This window comes from Canis lupus, chromosome 5 (assembly GCF_048164855.1).
Source record: "Canis lupus baileyi chromosome 5, mCanLup2.hap1, whole genome shotgun sequence".
NCBI lineage: Eukaryota > Metazoa > Chordata > Mammalia > Carnivora > Canidae > Canis > Canis lupus.
This window is the reverse complement of record NC_132842.1, coordinates 30,262,004-30,287,141: the sequence shown is the minus strand read 5'-3', so window position 1 is coordinate 30,287,141 and position 25,138 is coordinate 30,262,004. Positions and strand designations below refer to the sequence as shown.

The 25,138-nt window shown below is 40.0% G+C and overlaps 1 protein-coding gene across 2 annotated transcripts in view; it reads left to right on the top strand.

Moving 5' to 3' along the window:
• Positions 1–23,407, top strand: part of PFKFB3 (6-phosphofructo-2-kinase/fructose-2,6-biphosphatase 3) — a 141,375-nt gene extending 117,968 nt beyond the window's left edge. For both annotated transcript variants that reach the window (XR_012031031.1, XR_012031030.1), the window contains one exon: positions 22,167–23,407. The gene's annotated coding sequence lies outside the window, so the exon portion shown is untranslated. The remainder of the gene's footprint in view (positions 1–22,166) is intronic.
• Positions 23,408–25,138: the final 1,731 nt, after the last annotated feature.

Sequence of the window (25,138 nt, the reverse complement as noted above, 5' to 3'; positions counted from 1 at the left end):
ACAATGTTATTACAAGATTATTGATTGTATTTCCTATATTGTACTTTATATTCCCCAGTTAATATATTTTATAACTGGAAGTTTGTACTTCTTAATCCTTTTCACCTTTTTTTCACCATCCTCCCCTGTCTACTTTGGCAACTGCCAATTTGTTCTCTGTATTAATGGTCAGTTTCTGTTTTGTTTTGTTTGGTCATTTATTTTGTTTTTTAGATTATATGTATGAGTAAAATCATATTGATATTTGTCTTTCTCTGTCTCATTTATTTAACTTAGCATAATACCTTCTAGGTCCATCTATGTTCTCACAGATGGCAAGATTTCATTCTTTTTTATGGCTGAGTAATATTCCATTATATATATCTCACATCTTTTTTTTATTGGAGTTCAATTTGCCAACATATAGCGTATTACCCAGTGCTCATCCCATCAAGTGCCCCTCTCAGTGCCCATCACCCAGTCACCCCATCCCCCCACCCACCTTCCTTTCCACCACCCCTTGTTCGTTTCCCAGAGTTAGGTGTCTCTCATGTTCTGTCTCCCTCACTGATATTTCCCACTCATTTCCTCTCCTTTCCCTTTTATTCCCTTTCACTATTTTTTATATTCCCCAAATGAATGAGACCATATAATGTTTGTCCTTCTCTGATTGACTAACTTCACTCAGCATAATACCCTCCAGTTCCATCCACGTTGAAACAAATGGTGGGTATTTGTTGTTTCTAATGGCTGAGGAATATTCCATTGTATACATAGACCGCATCTTCTTTATCCATTCATCTGTCAGTGGACATCAAGGTTCCTTCCGCAGTCTGGCTATTGTACCTCACATCTTTTTAATCCATTCATCTATCAATGGACATTTGGATTGCTTTTATATCTTAGTTATTGTAAATAATGCTGCAATAAACATAGGTGTGCATGCATCTTTTTGAATGCCTTCTCTGGTTTTAATTGAACACTTTGTATGATTTTATTTTTTCTCTTCTCTTAGCATGTCAATTATACTTTTTTTTTTTTACTTCTCTCAGTGGTTGTCCTAGAGAGTGCAATCTACATTTATAACTAATTCAAGTCCAATTTCAAACAACAGTGCTGCTTCACTGTTAGTGCAAATAACCTTATAACAGAGTACTCCCAATTCTTCTCTCCTGTCTTTTATAATGTTGTCGTCATTCATTTCATTGTAAGCTATAATAACCAAATTATTGTTATTATTTTGAACAAACGGTTATCTATTTGATCATCTAAGAAGATTGAATTTTACCTTCACTTATTACTTCTCTAATGCTCTTCCTTTCTTTTGTACATTTGATTTTTTTTACCTATATCATTTTTCTTCTCTCTGAAGAATTTTAAAAATGACTTCTTATAAGACAGTTCTACTGGTAACAAATTTCCTCATTATTTGTTTTTCTATAAACATCTTCATTTCTTCTTCACTTTTGAATAATAGTTTTATTAGATACAGAGTTCTAGTTTGATTATTTTTCTTCTAACACTTTAAACATTTCATTTCACTTTCTTCTTGCTGGCATGGTTTCTGAAGAGAAGTCTGATGTAATTCTTATTCTAGTTTATCTGTAGGTAAAGTGTTTTTTACCCCCATGGCTTCTTTTAAGATTTTTTTCTTTTTCTTTGACTTTCTGCAGTTTCAATATGATATACCTAGATATAGATTTTTAAAAATATTTATTCTGGTTGGTGTTCTCTGAGTTTCTCTTCAGGAAATGCTCACCTGTTATTATCTCAAATATTTTTTTGTTCCTTACTCTTTTTTTAATTTCTGATAGTCTCATTATGTGTATGTTACATTGCTTATAGTTGTTCACAGTTCTGGGATATTCTGCTCCACCTTTTTCATTATTTTTTCTTTGCTTTTCCATTTTGAAGTTACTATTGACACCTCTTCAAACTCACTGATTCTTTGGCTATATCCAGTCTATTGATGAACTCATCAAAGGCATTCTTCATTTCTGTTACAGTGGTTTCAATTTCAAGCATTTCCTTTTGAGTCTTTTTTAGATGTTTCCATCTCTCTGCTTACATTACTCATGGGTTCTTTCATGTTGTCTGTCTTTTTCCATTAGAGCCCTTAGAATATGAATCATAGTTCTTTTAAAATCTCAGTCTCATAATCCCACAATTTCTGCCATATCTGAGTCTGGTTCAGATGTTTGCTTTGCCTCTTCAGATTATGCCTTTTGCCTTTTAGCTGCCTTGTAATTTTTGGAAGTTAGAAGTCAGATATGATATATCAGGTGAAAGGAAATAAGGTAGGTAGGCCTTTGATATGAATTTTAGGTCTAATTGGCTAGAAGTTAGTCTGTGTTTACTCTTTACTGTAGCTGTGGTCTCAGATGCTAAAATTTCCTTTAATGTTCTTGTTTTCATAATGTTCTTGTTCTTTGCTGTCTTAGATTTTCCTAAAGGCTTCTTAAATACAGTTGGTGGTTTTCTTTTCTTAAAAAAAATTGTTTTGTTTTGTTTGTTTTTTTTTTCTGCTGTAATCAGCTGTTATATACAGGAGCCCTACTGATGTGGTGGTGAGATGTGAGGGGTAGTAAAGATTATGAGGTCTCGTTTTTTCCATGAGCCTCAGTTGAATATTCCTCCCCCATCTTCCCACCCTAGCTTTGGTAAAGCCCCAGTTGGTGAGACTCTGGTAAATAATTCCTCTTGAGGGCAGGCCTTGTTAATGAGAATAGAGCTTTCCATTCTTCCTGTTGGAAGCAAGAGGAGATTTTTCTCAGATCTTCACAGTAAGAACTTGGCAGGGTCCCTGGAGGTAAAACTTATACAAGTGTGAGGAAAGTCCTAGGACTGAGTCCCACTAGAATTTCTCATTCTCAAGCTTGTCTACACTGAGCCTCTAGCAATTAGTCAATTACAGCTTACTGTGTTCTACACAGTAGGAACTCCAGCTCCAGCTGCAGGCTTCTACTTTGGGTGAGCTGTGATTTTTTTTTTTTTTGTATTTGCCTGTCTATCTCTCCAGTTTTGGGGACAGCCATTTGCCTTGTGACCTCAATTTTCTGATGGCTCTAACAAGATTTGTTGATATTTAGTTTGCTCAACTTTTTTTTCTCGTTTGTGAGGATGGTAGTGATGACTTCTAACTTCTATACCTGTTGGACTGGAAACAAGAAGTTAGCGCTTTTCAGAAAGTACATCTCAGTTTGAGGACTGAGATTACCTACTATAGATAGATGTCTGCAACTAATGTCAGAGACTCCCTGGAAGCTACTCAATTCATAAAAGGGGCTCCCATACCTAGTTTATAGAACGCTAAGGCAGAGGAATGATTGGACTGGACCTCACCTGTGCATGATAAAGGTGTAAGGAAAATGGCAACACAATCTTGAGATGAATTACTGATCTATCACTGATCAGACTTCCCTGGGCAAATTGGGATTTTTTTTATTGGAGGGAGGGGGTATCTGAGGACATCTTTATGTGTTCCACTAGAGCATAATCTGACAGTAAAAGTTAGTCTGAGTGCTAGAATAATGGCCTAGTGTCCCACTGCCAAGTATGCATTTATAATGGTTGACATGCATGAAAGAAGAGTTTTTCATGGGAGAAATTATTTTGTGCAGATTTCAGAGAGAAAATGGAATATACCACTTATTCTCAAGGTAGGAAGGACACAGGGATGATGTCTGAACTCCAGGGAGAGAGTAGGTAAAAGATAAAAATACTGCTTTTGTGTGAGTCAAGGACAGGAGGAGGGCTGTTGTAGGGCCTAGGTGACAAGATGAAATGTCAGAATCTGGAATAGAGTTGTCAGTGAGGTGTCCATCCTATTCTTTGCAGAGATTTTATGGATGCAGCACAGTTGGGTGGGGTGTAGGGATATCGTTGGGAGGAAGAAGAATGTTTTCTGTTGCAGGAGCTCTGGCAAGATGCCACCATGAGGGATGCATGGAGGATGGAGTACAAGCAGACCTGTTTCTGAGTGTGGGGACCTGTCTGAGGTCATTTGCATTTGAGCAAGAGGCTTGTTATGTGGATCAGTGCTCTCTTGATGATGAGGTATTAGAGGCTGTGCAAAGTGGAGAATACCTTTGAGTGGGCAAACCTTTCCTTCTCACTATATCACAGGTGGGTCTTCTTCCTGTCTAGATATTCTGGCTCTAATACCTGTCCCTGTCCTTGTATTTTTGTTTAACAGCTGAGTCAAAGGTGTCCCTAAAGACCAGGCTTTCTTCCCTCTGTTGACAACTTCCTAGGGGCATCACTCTATTCATCTGTTAAGAATGTGGTTTATGTATACAATGGAATATTACTCAGCCATTAGAAATGACAAATACCCACCATTTGCTTCAACGTGGATGGAACTGGAGGGTATTATGCTGAGTGAAGTAAGTCAATTGGAGAAGGACAAACAGTGTATGTTCTCATTCATTTGGGGAATATAAATAATAGTGAAAGGGAATATAAGGGAAGGGAGAAGAAATGTGTGGGAAATATCAGAAAGGGAGACAGAACATAAAGACTCCTAACTCTGGGAAACGAACTAGGGGTGGTGGAAGGGGAGGAGGGCAGGGGGTGGGGGTGAATGGGTGACGGGCACTGAGGGGGGCACTTGACGGGATGAGCACTGGGTGTTATTCTGTATGTTGGTAAATTGAACACCAATAAAAAATAAATTTATTTAAAAAAAAAGCATGTGGATGAACAAAAATAAATTGCATTTTCAAACTAAAGTGGCTCTTAATAATTGGGCTGGTCCCATAAGTCACTATGTTCTGTTTAGTTGAAGAACTTATCAAAGCAATAAGAAGAGGAAAAGAGACTTCTTGGCTAGCAGTCTACCTACCTTGCAAATCAGTCTGAGTAAAAGCCAAAAGAAAAGGTGCACATGCTGTGACCCAACCCAGGGACATGTAGGTGCAAATCAAGCCTAGCCCACAGCTATATTTCAGCTCCATGAGATTGGTGCTGCTTCTTCCAGGGTAACCATTACAGAATGTCCTTGGGTGATGCCCATAGAAGCTGGATTGAGAAAGGAGGTGGGAAAACAGCGAAGCCATAGTCCATTTTTCAGTGCATCCTTCATCCTCAGAGGCATTCTCAATCCCAGGCAGCTGCTCAGGTGTATTCGAGTTGTGAACGGTCTTAAAAGATTTAGGGTCTTCCAGATGGATCTCTGTGATATACCCCCAAGTGGATACTCCCTACAGCCTTCCCAAATCTGTTGGTCTTAAAAAAGAGCCCAGCATTTGGTGGCTGTGAGTAATGTCGATCATTTAAAGAGCTTATTGTGTGGTACCAATCACTGCTCTGATGTGTAAAATGTCTTATTTTCTCTGCCTGACTCTGAGCTTCTTGAGGATGTGTCTCTTTCATCTCTGTATTTCCCATAAAGCCCCAAACCCGTGCTGACCTCTGCTGATTTCATTTCCTTCCCTGATAAAGCAAAAGAACCCAAACTATAGCTGTTGACTCCTTGCTTAACCTACATGACTTTTAAATTCTGTTTTTCCCAGTGCTTTCTTTGTAGGACTGAAAATGATGGCCTAGCTTCCACACTAGGGGAGATAGGTCAGCTAACACCACAAGGGGAGATATCAGTTGCTAACCTACAGGGATACATTCTGCCTGTATTTTTCAGGAATGATACGTGCTTGCAGTGATGACTGTGTTGTCGCTATAATGAGCCATACTTGGTTTTTGTCTTTATTCAGAGGCAGGATTTATACTCGTATGTCTACATTGTTCCTTTCTCCTGGACTAGGATTTATGGGCAGGCGTGAATTGGCTGACCCCAGGGGGTGGTGTTTCCAAAGCCTGGACAGAGAGAGAGAGAGTCCCTGGAAGGCATGGAGCCACCTCATGGTGCTTATGTAGTTTTGTGGAGATAAAGTAGCTAAATCATGTGCAGCAGGTCAAGGGCTGTTGGACATGAACTTCAGTCTCTCCCTGGCATTGATCATTCACAGGCTGTTGTTCCCTCTGTTAGGGCGGATAAAGGATAGTACTTTTCCTCTTTTCTCTGATTTTACTACTTGTGCTCCTCAAGCAGGAATCGCTCAAACTTGTCTTCCCAAGAAATTGCCCAGTCGTATGGGCTCTGTATATTTCCTTGGCTTAGAACCTCTTCCCCCAACTTTGCTTCTCCTCCTAATCTCTACCCTTCCTATGAGGCTTTGTGGAGACAGCACCCCTTTTCTTGAAAACTGTGATTCCTGAGCAAGGCTAAAGCCTGAAAATGTGTGTGTGTGTGTGTGTGTTTTTTTAAAAAAACATGTAACACAAATTTACCCTCCTAACAATTTTCAGTGTAGAGTAATAGTAACTATATGCATGTTATAGTACAACAGACCCCCAGGGCTTCTTCATCTTCTGACATGGAAACTCTATATGCACTAAACAGCAACAACTCAGTCTTCCCATTTCTCATGGCCCCTGAAAACCACCATTCTCCTCTCTGTCTCTGTGAATTTGACTATTCTACCTACCTCAATAAGTGAGATCATGCAGTATTTGTCTTCTTGTTACTGGCTTATCTCACTCAGCATAATGCCCTCAAGGTTTGTCCATATTGTTGCATGTGACCGGATTTCCTTCTTTTTTAAGGCTGAATAATATTCCATTGTGTGGATAGACCATATGCCACGTTTCCTTTATCCATTCATTCTTTGATAGACACTTAGGGGGCTCCTATATCTTGGATATTAGAAATAATGCTGTAATGAACATGGGTGTGCAAATATTTCTTCGAGATCCTGCTTCCAATTCCTTTGGATATATACCCAGAAGTGGGACCACTGGATCAAAATATAGTTCCATTTTTAATTATCTGGGGGCCGTCTATACTATTTTCCACAGTGGTTGTACCATTTTACTTTCCCATTAACCATGAAAATGTTTTGATTACAGCACTTTTTAAAACTGAAACTGGGTTTCCTTGTTGGTGGGTGTTGAGCCAAAAGGCAACACCAAGCCAAAGAATAGGAAAAGGAAGAGTTTTACATGCAACACTGGGGAACACTGGGGATATTTCTCAAAGCAGATCTCCCTGAACAACAAAATTGAGACATTTTAAGTTAAGGGTGTTTATGTATTCATGAAGGGGCTTGCACAATGGGGAATACAGCATGGAACGGAGGCAAGTCATCTTAAGGTGACTGAGTCCAGCTCAAAATAAGCATCATCAATTCTCTGGCTCCATTTGGTCCAGTATCTGAATGCTCAAAGTTGGTTTAGATCCTGTAAAGTTAACTCAAGAGTCTGAGTCAAGTCAGTCTTCACTTCTGAAAGGATTAGGTTTTCTCTTGGCCTGACAGAGAATCTTAAGCAGGCTCTATGCCCAGTGCAGGCTCGATCTCGTGACCCTGAGATCATGACCTGAGCCGAAATCAAGAGTTGGATGCTTAACCAAGTGAGTGCCCCAGGCGCCCCATGCTATTTTCTTATTAACTGCACCCAGAAGCTCAGGTTTCAGCAAAGCCAGTCTTGTGATGCAGAATGGAAGTCAGGAGTTGTATACAGTGGGATTGATTTCTTTCCAGATTTGAGTTCTGGAAGCCTTGGCTTCTTGAGGTCATTATGCCATAGGTAGTAAAGACAAGCTATTGCCTTTAAGAGAAGGGTAAATTCAAGATTAGGAAGGGGTCAGGAACCTGTGGGTCCCATGAATAGGGAGATCCTGCTCTTCTCTCTCTGGCAACACCTGAAAAGGTGGGAAGAATAGTGAAGGGAATGGCCATGTGGTGCACCATGGATTCGAACCCTAGCAACTGAAGCTACCATCTTGCTGCAGATTCCTCTGCCCAAGTTTGGCATGGGAGCCACAGGCTATCAGATTCCAAAGGGCTATGTGAGTATGAACAGAAGATGAATGTTTTGCTCTTTGTACCTCTTTATAACCTTGGATAAGGTGTTGAATGGGAAGAAGCATCCACAATTGGACTTTGCACTATCTCAGTGAGTTGGAGATGATTTTGATTTAAGGAAATAAAGAAATGTGATGATTCATGCATATCTGGAATGCAGGACTAAGATTTATTCCTAGAATCTATATAAGTCATCTTGTAGTTCCTGGATGTTTAAGGAACTTGATAAAGATTATTTCCCTTCACTATTCCTGTAGGTAATGGTCAATGTATAGTCTTGGATTGTTTGAGATATATCCTTTAAAAATATTGAGTGTTGATCAAAAGGGTTTTCTTTTTGGAAATTGACTTGTTCTAAATATACTAGGGAAGCATGCCATTCTTAAAGTGAAGAGTTCTTTTTTAAACAGAATTGTGCTAATTTGGATTTTCAGATACTTAATGTGATAACAAATAGATTAAAGAAATCTCCCCCCCCCCTTTGAAAAGCACCGGTTGATATAATTGCGAATAACAGCTTGACTTAGTAGGGCAACAAGTCTGCCTTAAGTAGCAGCTTAGCTCAAAGATCTTGTGTGGGCATTGTCCTAATAGGGGCAAACCACAGCAGAGATGGGATTCTAATTAATCATCATTACTCCATCCTGATAAGGGAGGCTCACTGCAGATCACCCCTGTTATGACTAATTTCCAGGAAATGAGAGCTCACAATATCCCCCTGCAGAAAGCTGGGTGGAGGTCCACCTGCTGTGCTATTTGTTCTGGTAAATGATTAATAACTGATCAACCTGACAGATTCCTCATGAGACTGTTCAGTGACCAGAGTGTCACTTCGCTTTCTCCACTTCCTCATGGGACAGGGACAGAGAAGTGTGCTGATTTTATTACTTATACAAAGCTAACATATTTGTGATTTTTTCCACACCTGCCTCCCTTTTAGGTAGGAAGACAAAACAAAGAAAGAGAAAAACAGTCTTGGTTTTAAAGTGATCTTCCTTAACTTCTGAGCTGAAGAAGTCATCTGTGGAATTCAGAAAAAAACTTGGGTTGTTGGAAGAAGTTTTGGATATCACATCTATTCAGTACCTTTTTTACGGATAAAAATGAAACTCTAGGTGATGTAGCATTGTGACATGCCCCAGGTAAAAGTGGAACAGAGCAGGGACTAGTATCCGTCCTCTAATGGCTGGCATGTGCCAACATGCTGATAAAATCAATCATCTGGAAAGTCTTATAAAGCATAAATATTTTGTTTTTCGACAACTATGCATTAACTCTTAATCCTGCTTGATGTCGTTAGGATTTATGGACCACTACAATCTTACAAGAGTAATAAATTTGTTATATACTGTGTAGGCAGCACATTGATTCATTTACAAAGGTAGAAGAAATCTCATACAAAGAACTAGAAAGAGGAGAAGAAAGGAAATAAGAAGAGACTGATTTCCTTTATAGAGAAGTAGAAATTCTAATAAAAATTATGCTGAGTGAAATAAGTCAATCGGAGAAGGACAAACATTTTATGGTCTCATTCATTTGGGGAATATAAAAAATAGTGACAGGGAATAAAGGGGAAAGGAGAAAAAAAATGAGTGGGAAATATCAAAAAGGGAGACAGAACTTGAGAGACTCCTAACTCTGGGAAATGAACTGGGTGGGGGGGTGGAAGGGGACATGGCTGGGGGTGGGAGTGACTGGGTGGCGGTCACTGAGGGGGGCACTTGATGGGATGAGCACTGGGTGTTATTCTGTATGTTGTCAAATTGAACACCAATAAAAAATAAAATTATATAAAAAGAAAAAAAATGAGTAAGTGGTACAATATAGCAATATCACACCATACAATGATGGTTTGATGTCAAAGAAAGCACTGGTGTCTTAATATAAAAAGTTTTATAAATGTAAATATCACAAAGTTGGGTCTAATACAGAAAGCTCATGACTTCAATAAATGCTAAAATAGCATTGATTTACTCTTGATTAAAAGACAAAAATCGGGAAAATGAGAAATAAATGATGATAGTGAGTTATAGCCAGTGGAACAGTGACAGAAGCTGTTCGTTTTTAGGCAAGACTTTGAAGACACAGGTGCATCTCCATGCTTCAGGGTTCACCTGCTGGCTGCATTCAAATGAGAAAGAGTGTCCAGAGGATGGTAGAGACACAAGGTGGAAGGATCCTGGGTCTCTGAATTACCTCGTGGAGCAGTTGTGAACAAAGCTCATTTGCTCTGATCAGTGTTCTAAATAAAAGTCAACCTGTGTTGAGTTCGAGTAGTGATGCATTTGGGTCAATGGATTACCGTAGTCAGCCTGCGTCTGTGCTGTATCCCCCGTCATTGCTTCAGGCCTCTGTTCCAGGATACGAATTCTCTTCATACGCTACCACAACTAGTTTCTGTTTGTATCTACTCTGCTCCCTAATCCCCCAGAAATTTTAGTGGAAATTATGCATTCTTCCATTTATGAAATTTATATCTTTTCAAATATGCTCAGCCCTTCCTTATTGTCTCACATTCCTTGCTTTTGCTTTCAAGTTTCCATCCATTTCTTTAAGGTTAGCAAATATAGTCGAAAAAATATTCTGTATCAGATAATCCCAATATGTAGGAAATATTGGCAAGCCTGATTCAGCCGCTTTTTGTTGTTGCTTACTTTCACACATGGTGCTTTGCTTTCTTTTGTGTTTAGAGATCCTCTTATTGAGAGTTGCTAATCTTCCTCAGTTGCTTTATCTGTGGGATTTCTTTGAAGCCTTGGTTGAAATGCATCTCTCTAGAGAATTTCTGCTTCTGCTGGTTGTCTGGGAGTGCTATCAACCTTGACCACTTTAAATAAAAATATCAAAATGAACCTTTTCAGATCACACAGCAAACTTGCGTTCAGACTCAAAACATGACTGAAATCTGGTTTCTGGTAACAACTTAAAAAAATTTAATTTAGTTTTATTTAAATTCAGTTAATTAAGGTTTCTGGTAACAACTTCTAAAAGCAGATTTTTTCCCCCTTTCCACACTGTGCCAAGGTCAAGATAAGCAAGTTTTGTTGCCTTTCTTTGTATGTATTAGGTTAGTTTCTCCTTCCTCTTATTCTGGTAATCTGTCCTTGGTGGGTGGTTGAGGGGAGTATGTGTGTGTCGGGGTTTGGGGTGGAGTTGTGGGGAGAGGCCATGTCAAGAGCATACCTTGATCATGCCCTGAGCTTTATCTCTTGTTTTCAGGCCTGTGCATCTGCCAAGGCAGAAACTTAGCATATGAATGGGCTTCCATGTTGCCTTACCTCTCAGACATGCATTTGAAAACATCTGTTCAATGCTGAATCTAGCTTTTTGGCTATTTTCATTGCAAGACTCTTTGAGGGTATTCAGTCCTCTAGACTGCTGCAAATGGACTGTTTATGCAGCTTCCCCATGGGTTTGTGGGTCAGCCCAGTGACAGTGATGTGGTGGGAGGGAGGTGGGGGTTGGCTCAGATCAACAGGTAGCTGAAGTCAGGTTTGCTTTTCTTAAATGTAACATATTTGCCTACATATTATACTCCCCCAAACAATGAAATAACCATATAGACTCTCCAGAAAGGTGAGCTCAGAGATTGAGTGAGTAGAGGGAGGAGGTAGCGCCTTCAGTCCTACCACAGAGGCTCTGTTCAGTGGAATCATTATTTTTTCAAGACATTGTATGGGGAAAGCCCTGTCCTTGGCCCACAGAGCAGTGCAGTCTCAGGACTGGCTAAAGATGAGGACACACTCACGTTTCTTCCATGAGGCTTTTCCAATAGGAGGTGGGATAACTAAGCTGTAGGGCAATAAAAGCAGTAATCAGGGCAACTTTCCCAGCTCTTCAGAGTGATGGCTAAACTTATGTGTCAATTCGACCAGGTGCCCAGGTGCCCAGATATTTGGTCTCATATTATGCTGGGTGTCTCTGTGAGGTGTTCATGGATGAGGTTAACATTTAAATGGTTGGAAATCAGGTTGCTGTCCATAATGTGGGCAGCCTTATCTAATCAGCTGAAATCTTGAATAGAGCAAAAGGCCTGATCTCTCCCAAGCCAGAGGGAATTCTCCAGCAGACTATCTCTGTACCATCAACTCTTCTTGTTTCCACAGCAGACAACCTTCAGACTTAAACTGGAATATTGCCTCTCCTGGATCCTCCAGCCTGCTTGCCCACCCTGCAAATTTTGGACTTGCCAGCCTCCATAATTATATGAGCCAATTCCTTATAATAAATCTTTTTATATTTGTATTATATAACTCCCAGGTATATAATGCATCCTATTGGTTCTGTTGTCTGGAGAACCCTGGCTAATACATCCGGGATGTAGATGGGTACCAAGAGTGGCCCTAAGGGAAGGATAATTTCAATGCTCTGAGAACGGATCGGCTTAAAATGCCTGCCTTCTTTCCTTCCTTCTTTCCTACCTCACTCCCTCCTTCCCTGACTTTTTTTCCCCTTCCTTTCTTCTGCCATAATTATATCTTGCACCACCTTGGTCATGGCAGAAATTTGATAATCCAGAATCTGAGCATCCACAGTCTGGTGCTATAGCCCAACAGGTGATGAAAATCCTTACAATAGATTTTCAGTGGAAAAGCTCCTCAGGAGGTAGCATTGTTATTTGTTTTGGATGCCACTGGGTTCACATATAGCCTTCTCAGCATTCTTGACACACATCTCCCTAACACTTTTAAGCAATGTCAGTGACAGATATACCTCCCACAAGAAAAGTCTTTCGTTGGTATAACTTCTAAATAGTCGCTGTGCTTATGGCTGGGTTTTAATCATATAAATTTAAAGTGAGTAGATTTTTATTACTTGTTTGTTCATAAATATTGTTTCCCACGTGACAGTTAATCTTGAAAACTCCTAGTTATGGAGTCAGCCTCCAATACACATGGACTTGGGTACCCACCTTTGTTTCAAGAGGAAGTTTGGAATAGCCCAGCACCATTCTGATGCATTTTGGACACAGTTACTGTCCCCGGTGGCTGCCTTACTACATATACCTATATTTAAACAGGTTCAAATAAACAAGGACAGCCAGTCAGAAGGACCAGTTGGTTGGAAACAAGGAAGCCAGTTGGTTGGAAGGACTGAGAAACAGAACTTGAGTTATTTCACGGTTGTCTGTGACCACCTGGAATTATTCATTAGTGTTTAAGATTTAAATTGGTAAGGGACACCTGGGTGGCTCAGTGGTTGAGCGTCTGCCTTGGGCTCAGGTCATGATCCCGAGGTCCTGGAATTGAGTCCCCGCATTGGGCTCCCCGCAGGGAGCCTGCTTCTCCCTCTGCCTGTGTCTCTGCCTCTCTCTCTCTCTCTCTCTGTGAGACTATCATAAATAAATAAAAATTTATAAAAAAAATAAAAAAAATAAAAAAAAAAAGGAAATGAATTAATGCTTAATGACCCTTCAGATAAATTCCTGGAAGTGGAGCTGCTAGATTAAAGGTTAAGAGTTGATAAGCTGCAGGTAATAGATAAAAAGGTTCGTATGGGTTTGTTACTGTCCTATAAGAAGAAGCCTGGCCTAGAGGTAGGGGATTCCAGGGTCAGTTCTGCACCCATGAAGCCATGAAGGATCAGGCTCTCCCTTCTTCCTATGCTGTCATTTTTTTGTGTGGTTGAAAATGTCTCCTGTCACAGGTGATGATAGATGCCACGGCTCAAAGCATTGTGTACTCACATGGTGGAGTTCAAGCAGGAAGGGAAAGGTCCAGGGCGAGGGACTTTCCCTGACACTGTCCCCTCTGTGATTAAGGAGGAAAACCTGACCTAGAAGCTCCCAACAGTCTTTCTCTTGCATCACATTAGCTAAACCTGGCTCGCCTGCCTGTCTCTAGGCAGCCAATTGTAAAGGGGAGTGAAATCACCCTGACTGACTGACTTCAAACATGACAAATCTCTGGGGCTTGGCACAAACTGCCCCAACTAAATCAAGTTCCCCAACAAAGGAGGCAGGGGGATGGGCTGCTAGCCTCCAAGGGTGAATGCCACTACAGATGTTTCCCAACTGGAGACTTCATTGGGCCCAAGGTCTGCTTTCTTATCACCACTGCAAACAGAGTATTTGACATGTAGTGGGGGCTTAATAAAGGATTGACTGAATGAAGTCCTTCTTGGGTCATCCTTTAAAAAATATTCAAAAGAAAGGCTAAGAGTTCACCTGGAGTTTTGGTGAAAATTTCAAAGATTCCTGAGGTGGTGCCTAGCTTCTATGGCCTCTTGCACTGGATTTTTCTTTCTTCTTTTCTTTTCTTTTCTTTTCTTTTCTTTTCTTTTCTTTTCTTTTCTTTTCTTTTCTTTTCTTTTCTTTTCTTTTCGATTTTATTTATTTATTCATGAGAGACACAGGCAGAAGGAGAAGCAGGCTCCATGCAGGAAGCCCAATGTGGGATTCGATCCCAGGTCTCCAGGATCAGGCCCTGGGCTGAAGGCGACGCTAAACTGCTGAGCCACCCGGGCTACCCTTGCACTGGATTTCTGCGCAAACCTAATCTCTATCCTCAATTATGTATTGTGAAATTTTTCAGATTTCATACCTGCTTTGTCTACAAATATATAGAATATTTACATACATGACACTTCCCTCCTCTTTTGTTTACATCTCTTATTGACATTGTCCTACATAATTACGAAAACATGATGTCACTCAAAACAATTAAGAAGTCTTCATTATCTTGGGGTGCCTGGGTGTCTCAGTTGGTTAAGTGTCCAACTCTTGATATCAGCTCAGGTCATAATTTCAGGGTTGTGAGATAGAGCCCCACATCAGGCTCTGTACTGAGCGTGAAAGCTACTTAAGATTCCCTAGCTCTCTGCCCTTACTCTTGCTGGTACTCTTTTTCTCTCACTGAAAAAAAAAAAACTTCAATATCTTGTAAGATTCAGCCCATGAATATTTGAATAAATCTCCACTCATGCACCAAATACATTTATATATATGTTCTACATATTTTTCGAACTGAGATCAATCAAGGGTCATGCATTGCATTGTGGTTTTTGTGTCTCTTTAATCTCTTTTGTGCCAGAATAATCTCCCCACTATTTTTTGCCCTATGACCGTAATCTTTTAAAGATACCAGACCAGTTGTCTTATAGTATGTCCTAAATTCTAGATCTGTCTGATTATTCTTTGAGATGTCATTTAAATTGTTTCTCTATCCCCAGTGTTTTTTGTATACTGATTGAATTCAGGTAAAACATTTTTTGGCAATAGGTTCTTATAGTTGTCATATCAATAGATTCTGTGTTCATATAGTGTCATACCAAATAGCTCGCAATTTCAGATTGTCCTACTATTAGCAATGATAGATTTGTCAAATTTGATACTCCAAGAATGGTGTCCAGAGCAGTTTCCTTCTTATTATAATATATATACAATTATATATAATAGACTAATGCTAGTATTTGAGAATAGTAGAATGGATTTTTAGCAGAACATAGAAAAAGAAATAGCTTGGGACACCTGGGTGGCTCAATGGTTGAGTGTCTGCCTTTGGCTCAGGGCATGATCCCGGAATCCGGGGATGGAGTCCCACATCCGCTGTCTGCATGGAGCCTGCTTCTCCTCCCTCTGCCTATGTCTTTGCCTCTCTCTCTCTCTGTGTCTCTCATGAATAAATAAATAAAAATATTAGAAAAAAGAAATAGCTTAAGACTCAGTACTAGATAGTTTCTGTATGTCACAGGGATATCCTCAACAGCAATCTTTCTACTTAGATATCATTATTGCTGTATTGCACAACCATGAACTCTATTTTTTTCTCAGTTCTACAAGCTCTCCCCACTTCTCTTCCCCAAACCTTTAAAATTCTCACTAGGAAAATAACAAATTCATGTTGCTTTATTATGCAATGCCATATTTTCTTCCTAGGGCCATTATTTTTTTAATCAAAATAGACCATCAGGGTATCCCCTTAAGCAAAAAGCCATTAATTCCAATGCTCTATCCATAGATACACTAAGAGCCATCAAAAGTTTAAAATTCCGGTTTTCTTAAAAAAATTTCATCATTTTGCATAATTAACATAGGTGTAGGTTTAAAAATTGTAAGTACGAAAGAGCTTACAGTATAAAATAAGACTTTCTCTAACCCCCGTCTCTCAACTTCTTGCCCTAGATGCAACTACAGTTGTTAGATTTTTATATATCTTTTCAGAGATATTTATAAACAGGCAAATATCTATAAAATATGTTCTTAATTTTTATATAAACACAGTTTACTATATCATTCTCTATATCTTGTTTTATTTCATTTTTACTTAATATATCATGGATTGCTCCATATATGCATAAGTAGAACAAGTTTTCTTTTTAGTGACTCTGTAATATTTCATTCCATTGTTTGGATGTACCAAAATTTATCTAATACAGTCTCTATTGATTGCCATTTATGTTGTTTGTGATCTTTTGCTGTTACAAGCAGTGCTTTAATGAATATATATATTCATTATATATATTCATCATATATTCATCATCATATTCAAAGATATATATATATTTTCACACTGGCACAATTCTATCTGTAGGATGAATTCTAAAAATGAAATTGTCAGAATTATTTTGGAAGACAATTCTCTGTGGGTCTCTCATGTTTCTACATGTCACTCATGGCTTTTGTTTCATATGATCTTTTCAAAGATATTTGTGTAGTAAGCAACCTTGAGAATCAGAGATGGTGTCTCCTTCTAGAGCAAAGGTGAGGTTGTTTACTCTTCAGTGTGGCAAATTTAGTGTTTCTCTTTGGTGCAATGGTTAGGTAGTCTTTGCCTATTCTAAAAGGTTCCATTAGCTTGGGATTTGTCTACTGTAATGCAACCCCATAGAGACACATGCCTTACCTGGCAGTCATTTGTAGCTTCATGGGAACTAGGGTTTGGGGAATGAGTGGAAATGCTGCTACTCTGAAAGCTGCTATTGCTGTGAATAACAAACTGTCATTTGTCTCTGACCCAAGTTTTGTGCCAGCATCTATGCTATGCCAGGTGAACTTGATAGCTTTCAAGGGTAAAAATCTCAGATCCATCACAGATTTTGACAGTTTTGATGATGAAGGTGGGATGCTGACAGAGACATGGCCTTCTGGAATAGAAAAGTTGAAAGCCTTATGTGTTGATTAACAGGATTTGACAGAAATCCATGAAATTATTAGCAAAATAGAGGAGGATAATCTCTGAGCTTGGTTTATGGACATATCATCTAAGTAGGTGATGCAAACCAAAAATGGCCTGTGGCTAGTTAGAAGTGGCCATGAAAGACAGTAGTGAGGAAAGAATCTCCCAGTGGGTAGAACTTTGGGTGTTGAAGCTGATTGACTACTTTGTGCTGAAGGAGAAGTATTCTGAGTTTAAAATATTTGTTGACTCAGAATGGAAAATGGCATGGATAGCTTAGCCAGCCATGAAAGTCTGAAGGGAGAGATTTTGGAAGACTAGGGACAAGGAAGTTTGGAGGAGGGATGGAATAAAATATGGAGATAGTTTTATCACATGTTAAACCCGCCAGGGAACAACCATCATAGAAGAGGCATTAATGTTTTGGCCAGTTGACATTGGTCAAATGTCAGTGCTGGTGACACATGAACAAGGAGTCCATGGTAGGAGAGCATAAAAGCTATGCATGGGCTCATCATTATGGACTCCTTTTACCAAAGCAGATGTAGCTATTGCAACTCTCTAATATTCAACCGGCCAGCAACAGAAACCAATGCTGAGCTCTTGATTAGGGTTATACTTTGAAGTATAACTAGGTGACCAGTTTACTACATTGGGCCCCTTCCATTATGGAAGAGCCAGAGGTTTGTTATAATAGAAATAGACACATATTCCAGGAATGGGTTTGCCCTTTGTTCCTACAGAGCTTCAAGTAGTACCACTATTTGAGGGCCCTAAGGTATATGGCTATTCCTATGAACATTCGTGTAAACTTTTTTGTGTGAACATAACATTTTTTCCCCATTATGCTAAGAGGGGTGATGTATGGCAAGAAATTAAATAGCTGTGTCTTACTTTGTAAATGTCACCAGCCTGTTAACTCATCATACTGTAGAGGGGTCCTGGGAGGCGGATCAAGCTATGGAGATCCAAGGATATGTACATTGTACAACATCATATATATACACACGTGTGGCAGCATGGCCACTGCAGCTAAAGGTTAAAAGCAGTTCTAAGAGGTGATCTCAAAGCTATTCAAAGAATCAAGGAAGAGAGACAGAAGTCAGGGTGTTGTTGGTTTATGCATGATACTTCAGGGGAATGTGTAGACATAAACTTATTTCTCTGGAATAAATGATGAGAAATGCAATTTCCAGGTTGTATGGTCAGTGAAATGTATTTTTTGCTGGCTATAGAATTCTTGATTGACTGTTTTTCTTTCAGCACTTAAAAATATCCCATTGTTTATGGCTTGCATTATGTTTACCTGTTTCATTTATTTTATTTTTTTTATCTTGCTTGGGGGTTTTGAGGATTCTTACATTTATGGTTTGGTGTATTTCATTATTTCTGGGAAATAAGCCCCTTACAACCACAACTGAGTTTACATTAATAGATAAATTTAATTGTATAATAAACTAGTAATCTAGTAAGTAAAATATTTCTCTGAGTTCCATGAGCCACTCAAGCAAATTAATTGAACTCAAGGTGGGTGTGTGGTGGTGGGGTTTTTGAATCTCCAATCTTTAGCTGGTCAGTCAGAAGCACAGGTAACAACCTGGACTTGTAATCAGTGCCTGAAGCAGTGGGAGGACAATCTTGTAGAACTTATCCCTTAACCTGTGGGATCTGACTATCTCCATGTAGATAGTGTCAGGATTGAGTTGAATTGTAGCACACCCAGCTGGCGTTAGAGGCTTATTTGGTGTGCAACTTCCCCCTGCACCACATACATTAGAATTGGTATCAGAAAAAAAAATTGGTATCTGAGTCAGAATACAGTTAGAAGTTAAGAGGAAGTTGGATTTTGTTATGGATATGATTACCTTCAGAGCATCACTAGTTTCAAATTTCTCTAGAATTTTCTTGTGCTTTTATCTGAGGTGCTGGAGGATTTGTCCTCAGTATCTTCATTCTACCCCCAGATTTTAGCTTTCCCTATATTCCTGTACTAGGGTCTTCTGTCCCTTTCCAAGTGGCTTAAGATTGTTGTTATGTAGGAAGGGAAGTTTCAAGGAGACTCTGTGACTTTCTCACGGAGATAGCTACTTTTCTCCCCTAAGCCTAAAACACTGAAGGAACAGTTTCTCTGGTTTTCTTTCCAGCCTCTAATCTTTCTTATGAATATACCATAGAGATCCATGGAGAACGCTCTGGGTAGGTGCAAACTCTTTGGGTCTGCAACATCTGGTATTCTATATCCCCATGGTAGCCCATATTCATTTTATTTTAGCATTTTTAAATAATATAATGGTGGTGTTCATTTTTATTTTATTTTTTAATTTTTTATATATTTTTTATTGGAGTTTGATTTGCCAACATATAGTATAACACCCAGTGCTCATTCTGTCAAGTGCCTCCTTCAGTGCCCTTTACCCAATCACCCCATCCCCCCACCCACCTCCCCTTCTACTACCCCTTGTTTGTTTCCCAGAGTTAGAAGTCTCTCATGTTTTGTTACCCTCTCTGATATTTTAGCATTTTGTTAAAAATCTGAAATTCTTCCTACTTGCTGGTGTGATGACCGAGGTCTCTTCCTCTTGTGCTCTGCCACAGGTGAGCCATGCTTGGATCCATCTCTCCTTGGAGACAACTGTCTTCCCTTGGATTTTAGGCTATTTCTTTTCTCTACAATTTAATCTCTCTATGAGTTCAGGAAAAGTTATGCTTTTAAATTTTATTCATCTTTCTCTTGTAGGGATGACAGCAATATTTTTTTCTAGCTTTTCTGTATTGTAGGTGGGAGTAGAAACTCCTCATGGAGTGTTTGAGTCACTGTCATGGGATCCCATGTAACACTGTGTCAGACCATGGCCCCACTTTCATCAGAGGAGGTGTGGATGTGGCTCCATGACATGGGTTCACTGGCTGTATACATTCCATCCTATCCAGAAGCTGTCAGCTTGACAGATTGTTGGGATGGACTGCTAAGATGCCACTGAAGCTCAGATGCAGTGCCCTGTGTAGATGGTACCCAATTTCCAAGATAAAATATCTGAATTGGAGACCTGTATATGGTTCTGCATGCCCACTGGGAGAAACACATGGATCTGGGAACTAAGAGTAGAAGCTATCATTAGTCCCAGTGACCCACTAAGAAGCTTTGTGTTTTTTGTCTCCGCAACTCTGAGCTCTGCAAAAGGAGTGTTCTCTCACCAGCAGAAAAGTAAGGTTCCCACTAAATTATAGTCCATGGCAGCTGATTGGGTAGTGTGAGCTCCTGGTGTCCAGAGACCTGCAGGCAAGGAGAAGAGTCACCATCATGGCAGGGGTAAATGACTCTAATCAGCAGGAGGAGGTGGGGTTGTTGTCATGCTGTGGGGGAGGAGAGGAGTGCAACATAGGTCACCTACTTGGGTACCCCTTGTGACTGAATGGACAAGGGCAGCAACACTGCTAGAGAAAGGTATGGGTACCAAGGGCTTAAATCCTCAGGAATAAAGATTTGTATCATATTACCAGGTAAGTTCCCAGGGCTTGCAGAGGTAGCAGCTTAGAGCAAGATGAATTTTGAGTAGGTGGTATAGGAAGGAGGCAATGACAAACTGCAGTGATAGGAACTGTATTTCTTCCCACTTACCTCCCTCTTAGGAGGTAAATTTGCCCTTAGGAAGAGCAGCCCACTGGAACCTTGGGGGCTGATCCTGACATGTGTGTATGAAGTGGTTCTGTGAGGAGCAAGAGGCAGACTGTGGTAGATCCATCTTTCTTTCCCTCTTTAGGCCCCCAGCTCTGAGAACTGTGGTTGGCCAGCTGTCTCTATTAGCTCCTTCAGGATCCAACTCAGTGGTTCACAATGCCACACTCCTCCCAGCAAATCCTCAGTCAATGACTGGGCAATCCTCATTCAATGACTGGGTGGTCACCCAGGGCAGGTTTCCTAAGGTGGCTGCACTGGCCAGAGACTTAGAAAGGAAGTGGCATAAGAGCCTGCCCATTATGAGACATAGTGGGTCCAGGAAGTGTTATGATTTTAAAATTAATTCAAGCTTTGTCTTATTCTAGGGTAGTAGCAACATATTTCCCCGCCTTTTACCTCCTAGGTATAGGCAACCTTTCTTCTGGTAGTGAGCCTTTGTGAAGAGGAGGTAACAAATTGTTCTGAGACCTTTTGGTATCCAGGGGGGATTTCTGTATTTCACTCCAGAGAAGCAGGGTGGCAGACACTGGAATCTAGGAAAGCTGGCATCTTAGAGTCAACGATGAGAAGGAAAAAATCCATTTTCAGGTTCTTCCTAGATTGTCCAACTCAACCAGGGCAAGGAAGATGGTAGGGAGTCTAGAAAATTGTCATGTTTATTAAAAAAAGAGTATGCATTTATTGAGGGTTGGTGCTGTGTTCTCAGGGCTGTGGAGTGAAAGGAGCTGGATGGGGATATTGTAGCAGGAAAATGAGCACTTCAAAACCCTGAGGTCTAGGATTCAGCAAATTAGTTACATCAATACCTCATTTACATTGGTTTCTATCTTGCCTTCTTCCATAAAGAGCAATGATAGCAGATCCAAGATGAAATGCATTTTTGAGTGATTATGTAAAATATGTATAATTTGGAGGTTGGAGGCTGAGGGTAGGAATGGGTGAAAAATCATGAAGAAGTTTGAGGGTGGGCTGTGTAGGAGGGATAGATCAGGGGAAGGGTATTGGAGAGAGGGGAAACTGAGCAAAGACTGCATGTTCTCAGGGGACAGTGGCTTTACATTTGGTGTGATAGGTACAGAATCTTTGGAAGCATCTCAGTGATTCCCAGCATGACCAGGGATTTTTAAAAAATCCTTATGATAGAAGCAATGTGTGCTCATGATAGCAATTCAGATAATAGACATATGTAAAGTGAAAGTGTGAAAATTGCCTTTCACTGCACTATGGTCCCCCCATCCTACATCCACTTCCTAGGAGGTACTTACTATTACCAGGAACATTCCAGAATTTCTATGTGCTCCTCATTTTAGGGGAAGGGATGGGTGCAAGGCTCCTTCAGTGGGGAAGACTCACTGAAGGTGTTTGGAGGACCCCACCCGATGTTGCATTGGGCCACCTGCCTTTCCCGAGACTGGTCCTGGGAGCAGGTGTGTCCTACAGTGCCCCAAATGGCTCCTCTTTGATGAGGACCATACTGGAAGAGCAGAGGATTTTTGAAAGGCATGTCACTTGCTTTCTTTTTTTGGGCAGGTGTACAATGATGGCCTTGAGGTTCCAGGACAACCTGACTGGCTGGCAACTTTATCTCTTGGAAGCTCAGACGTGGACAGAAAGTCAGAAGGATATGAAGTCTCCTGCCCATCTCCAGAGCTGTGCTTCAGTTTCTGCCAGCAGACTGTGGCTGGCCACATTCCTGCCAACAATCACTCCGATGTTTTGACTTGAAACAGATGCTCATTCCATGTTTACACCCGACCACTATGATTTGTCTGCTGTGGCTTTGTAGTGATTGATGTCATTTACTCCCCTGTGGAAAAATCCCAGGAGCCTCACAGATCAAGCGCCTGGAGGAAAGCATGTGGGAGGCCACGGACAATTTGTGTAAAGGGGAAAAATATTATTCCCAGCAGGCAATCCCTCCACGGGGCTGTGGACTCAGGCCATTGCATGGAGCTCCAGCTTTGCGGTGAAATTGGGAATGTGTCATGCACAAATGTGAACAGGCCTGGCAAAGGTTTGGAGGCCAAGGGAGATTTTCCAAGGCTGCCTCCATCCATATGCTTCACCATCATCCTGCTGTGGTCCTGGTTCAAAGTGTGGCTTTTTGCTATTTGAGACCTGCATTTCCCCACATCCTAGCATCGTGTCTGGCACAGGGCCTGAGAGTAGGTGCTTGATATTCATAAGAGGAAGCCTTTCAACTAATATTTACTGAGTCCCTTATATGTTCTAGATGCTGGAGATTCAGTGGTCAACAAATTGGACAAGAATTACTCATTCTGATGATTCCTGATAAATGACCTCCCTTGGCATATCTTCTTCCACTTTGGTATATTCTATAATCTTACTGTGTTTACATAATTTTATTTGGCTTTCTTTCCCCTGAAAGAAAAAAAATTCACCCTGTAGAGTATGACTCTTATGCAGGTCAATAAGCATATATTAAGAGTCCATCTACTCTCTTTTGCACTCACCTGGCAAAATTCCAACCCTGGTTGAATTGAATCCAATGATCTCCTTCCTTTGTACTTGAACTGAACTAATGAATATTGTTGGAGAAACTCTTACCTTGCATTGAGTGGCTTCACAATTATGAAAGCCTTAAGTGAAAGCTCAACTCCACATGGAAATTCTATTTTGTTTCCTTTACCAGGTTTTCCATCATCTGACACGTCTATACCTTTCTTCTTCTCATTTTCTTTTGCTGACTATTCCTTCTTTTCCTGACTTCCCCCCAACCCCCCAGATAATTATATTATGTTTTTAAAGGATGTATGATCAATTCCTTTTTTTTTTCATATGATCAATTCTAATAATGCATTACGTTTCCTCTAGTCTATCTTTTGCTTAAGGCTATAAAAAGCATGTTGTCTTCTCAAATTATCTTATGTTTTGCCAGTTTTTTCTACCTTAATATTAGCTTTTTAAAAAAGATTTTATTTATTGAGAGAGAGCAAGAGCAAGCGTGAGCAGGGGAGAAGAGCAGAGGGAGAGGAGCTTGATGTGGGGCTCCATCCCAGGGCTCTGAGATCATGAGCTGAGCTGAAGGCAGATGCTTGACTGACTGAGCCACCCAGGCACCCCTTAACATTAGCTTTAAAATTAACTTTTAATAACCTCTAAAAGACCTCACTGTTTTTTTTAAACAATTACATTTAAAGAACTTTCTGTTATCTTAGTTGACATACAATGTTATATTAATTTCAGATGTTCAACACAGTGACTCAACAATTGCATACATTATGTACTACTCATCACCATAAGTATGGTTTCCAGCTGTCACCATACAACATTATTAAAATATTACTGACTGTATCCCCTATGCTGTGCCTTTCATGTTTGTGACTTACGTATTTTGTAACTGGAAATGTGTACTTCTTAATCACCTCCACTTATCTTGCCCAACCCTCAACCCCTCATTCCTCTGACAACCCTCAGTTTGTTCTCCGTATCTATGAGTCTGTTTCTGTTTTTTTTTGTTTGTTCATTTGTTTTGGTTTTTAGATTCCACATATAAGTGGAATCATACTTATCTTTCCTGTCCAACTTATTGCACTTAGTATAATACCCTCAAGGAGAATCCATGTCATTGCAAGTGGTAAGAGCTCATTCTTTTTCATGAGTAATATTCATTGTATATATACACCACATCTTTATCCATTCATCTATCAGTGCACATGAAGGTTGCTCTCATGTCTTGGCTATTGTAAGCAATGCTGCAATGAACATACAGGTACATGTATTTTTTTTTTTGGATTAATGTTTCTGTATTTGGATAAATACCTACTAGTGGAATTATTGGGATCAGGTATTTCTGTTTTTGACTTCTGGAAAAACTTCCATACTTTTTCCCACAGAGGCTGCACCAGTTTCCATTCCCACTAACAGTGCAAGAGGGTTCCCCTTTCTCCACATCCTTGCCAACACTGCTGTTCCTTGTATTTGTGATTTAATCCATTCTGACAGTTGTGAGGTAATATCCCATGGTAGTTTTGATTTGCATTTCCCTGACGATGAGCATCTTCTCATGTGTCTGTTGGCCATCTGTATGTCTTCTTTGTAAAATATGTCTATTCAGGTCTTCTGCCCATTTTTAATTGAATATTTTTTGGGTGTTGAGTTCTCTGCGTATTTTGGATATTAACTGCTTATAGGCATATTATTTGCAAATATGTTCTTCCATTTCATAGGTTGCCTTTTTATTGTGTTTATGGTTTTCTTTGCTTGCAAAGCTTTATAGTTTGAAGCACTTGGGTGGCTCAGTTGGTTGAGTGTTCAACTCTTGGTTTTGGCTTGGGTCATGATCTCAAGGTCATGGGATTAAGTCCTGACTTGGGCTCTTTGCTCACTGCAGAGTCTGCTTCAGATTCTATGTCCCTCTCTCCCCCCCTTCTCAAATACAGACATCCATACATAAATACAATATTTTTAAAAAATTATAAAAGCTTTTTAGTTTGATGTAGTCCCAATAGGTTATTTTTGCTTTTGTTTCTCTTGCCCGA